The following is a 3,553-nucleotide window of genomic DNA, read 5'->3' as shown; positions in this document are numbered from 1 at the left end:
TATCCATTTGTCTGTCTCTCTCACTAAACAGTGAACACCCTGAGGGCGGAATGTCTTATCTCTTTGTCCTTAGACAGGGACAGGACTGAGTACAGGGATGGCGTTTAGGAAAAGTTTACGGAGCTAATTAAAACAGTAACAATCATAATAATGGCTAGTATTTGTCGAGCACTTATTGTTTGCCAGGGATTCTGTGAAGCACTTCACACACAGCAAATAGGGAAACTGAGGCACAGAGTTCTCCTCCTGGCCCCACCACTAGTAACTAATAGGCCCAGGGCTTCCCCCAAAGCTTGTGTGCGTACCCGTCAGGCACACTATCTTTCAGAGGGAATCTTCCTCAGAGGGCAAGTCCACTTGCCCCAGAGGAAGCCCCCGCCAGTCCTCTCTGGCTTCCTTCCCGTCCAGCCTGCTCAGCCGAAGGGCCCTCTCATGCCAGGACGGACGTGAGGGTGGGGGAGAACCACCTCATTCCCAGACCCTTGCCAAGCAGCCACCGTGGCCACGAGTTCCTGACTCCAAGGGACAATGACTCCATTTGCCGATCACAGGAATATTTGTTCTCGATGGGCCACTGTTCTCAAACTGTCACCTCACTGCTCTTCTGACCTCCCTTCCTGGCCCCTGAGTTCCAGACCCAAGTATGCCACAGCCCACAGGACTGTCCCTAAGGACAGAGACACCTCACACTCAATGACCTGCACCCCAAGGGGAGAGCGGAATGAGACCCCGACCTCTGCTGGGGTTGCAAACTCAGGAGAGAGACCCGTGCTGGACAGAAGCATGTTGTCCTCGTCAAGGGTCTGGATTAGGTCACCTTTGGGGAGAAACAGATCAAAAATGGAAGCAGCTGGAGCATGAGAAGGAGCCCGGGCAAAAGATGAGACAGCATGAGCTCCCCTTCCCCAGATGCCGCTGTCTCCCAGCCCTCCTTCCTCCCAGGAGGATGTGTCCAAAGCGCCCGCTGGACCATGGCACTTCCTGCCTCTGGAGTCTCCCCTTCACCTTGGCTACACTTCTCAACCCCCGGGACTTAGCCTGCGGTGCCAACTTTAGGTGGCACACATACTTAATGGCCACACCATGTGCTGTCCTCTTTCTCCACTCATCCTCCCAGACCAGGTACAAATATCATCATCTCTGTAAAGTCTGCCCTGATCCCCTCCCTCAGCCCTGCAAACTGAAGCTCTAAGTATCCTCGACTGATGGAATAGGAAAACCATTCCATTTTCCATTGCACAGACATCAAGTCCCCATTGGGTGCTCTTGGGTCTCTCAGGCTCTCTTGTCTAACGGAGAGCTGTGTGGGAGCCTGCAGGCCTGACTGTGTTTGCACTGCCCGTGTTTCTGTTCTCTTACCTTCTACTTATTATAAGCAATACTGGTGTCTCTTTCAGTTACTGGTTCAACAAGCGCTTATTCATTCAATAACTGTTTACAGAGCACAGCCTTAGTTTCCGATGGATACTATAACAAACTGCCACAAAGTCAGTGGCTTAAAACCACAGAATTTTGTGCCCTTATGGTTCTGGAAGCCAGAACTTTGAAAAGAGTCTTACGGGGCTATAATCAAGGTGTCAGCAGAGCTTGCGCTCCCACCAGATGCTCTAGGGAAGAACCTGTTTCCTTGCCTTTTCTGGCTTCCCAAACAGCTTTCCTTGGGCTCCTGGCCCCTTCCTCCACCTTCAAAGCTGGCGGACTAGCATCTTGCTTCAGTTGTCACATTGACGTCTTTGGATGCACCCAAATCTCCTCTGCCTCCTTTTTATAAGGACACTTGTGATTACTTCTGGGGTGCACCCACCCACGTAACCCAGGATAATCTCCCCATCTCCAGATCCTTAACTTAATCCCATCTGCAAAGCCTCCATTCGTGCCCTAGAAGGGAACTTTCACAGATTCTAGAGATCAGGACGTGGATGTTTTGGGGACAAGCACTGATGGATGTTGGGGCTGGGGGTGCATATCTGAGTTGAGCAGACAAAACTCCCTGAGTTCATGGAACCTACACACTCCTGGGTGGAGAGTCAGACACAAAAACGATCAATAAAAGAAGTAAATAGATTACATAGCATATCAGAAAGTGAGAAATGCTATAGAAGAAAGCAAATGTGGGGCAGGATAAGGGGGGACTGGGAATTTACAGGGGGCCATTTGCAGTGTTATTAGTCAGGGGACACCTCCTTGCAAATGCGTCATCTGAACAGCCTGAGGGAGAACAATGTTGCAGGCAGAGGGAAAAGGGTAATAAAAGAGTTTCCTCTTAATTAATTAATTATTTTATTAATTATTATTTTATTTGATATGTATGTACTTATAGAATATATATTTATAAAATTTATATATTTTCTACATTTGTTTCTCTATTATTTATATTATAATTATCTTATTTAATATAATTATTAGTCAGTAAAATATCACTCAGCCTTGAAAAGAAACGAAGAACCAATATTTACTATAATATGGACAAAGCTCAAAACCATGATGCTAAGTGAAAGAAGCCAAAGACAAAAGACAACATACTGTATGCTTCCATTTCTATGAAATATGCCAAATAAGTGCCTGCACAGAGACAAAGTGGATTCATGGTTGCCAGGGTGAGGGGAAGAGGAGAAAGGGCGTGGCTGTTTCATGGGTATAGGGTCTCCTCTGAGGATGACAAAAATGTTTCAAAACTAGATAGAGGTGAACATATGAAATGCCACGGAACTATATCCTTGAAATGGGTTAACTTCATGTTATATGAATTTTTCCTCAATAAAAGAGTCAAAAAATAAATCTACTTAAAGAAAAATGGTGACGTGAACCATGAAGAAAAAAGCAAGAGGCACTGACCACAGGAGAACCGAAACTTCCAGAGGGCGGGAGTGGAGGTGGTCAGAGGTACCCAGGGCAGGTGAAAAACTGGCTGGCAATGATCTATTTCTCATCTTCAATGGCAGTGCAAACACAGCTCTTTGCTCTCCTCTTTGTTTTTTTTTTTTAAACCAAACATGGTGTTTTATGCACTTCTCTATGGTGCATGACTTTGCTCAATTTCATAAAAATCTCAGAAAAGGGAGAAAATGATGAGTGGGTAGTAAGATAGGTGTAGCGTGGACATTAACAGCATCTGAAAAGCTACATGGTGTTGCAGGAAATGCCTCGAAGAGTCCAATATCACTCTGGCTCTGTCCCTTCCCTCCTCCACCGAGGCAGCCCCAGGAGATGGCCGGCCAGGCATCTCTCAGGATGGGCACCCTGGGAAGTTCCCTGGCCATGCCCCAGTTCCCCACGTAGCTGCTGCCACCTCCCAGCCAGCTCGGGAGTCCTTTCAGCCTCTTCTCTCCCAGGGCAGAACCAGCCCAGGGTGGAGAAGGGGTCTGAATCAGCAGGATTCCTGAGACATGTGCTTTAATTGCAGGCTACAGACTGAAGGAGTCTCATTGTGCCCAGCTGGAAACTGGACAGAGCAGGAGGAGAAGGTGAAACAGAGCTGATTGTTCAAATGTTCCCTCACCCTCCTCCAGGAACACTCCTGGAGGAATCTTCCCGGCCGCCTGTTCCTGTCTCT

This window comes from Leptonychotes weddellii, chromosome 5 (genome assembly GCF_054177405.1).
Source record: "Leptonychotes weddellii isolate Sample4059 chromosome 5, ASM5417740v2, whole genome shotgun sequence".
NCBI classification, from domain to species: domain Eukaryota; kingdom Metazoa; phylum Chordata; class Mammalia; order Carnivora; family Phocidae; genus Leptonychotes; species Leptonychotes weddellii.
Note: the sequence above shows the minus strand (reverse complement) of the source record.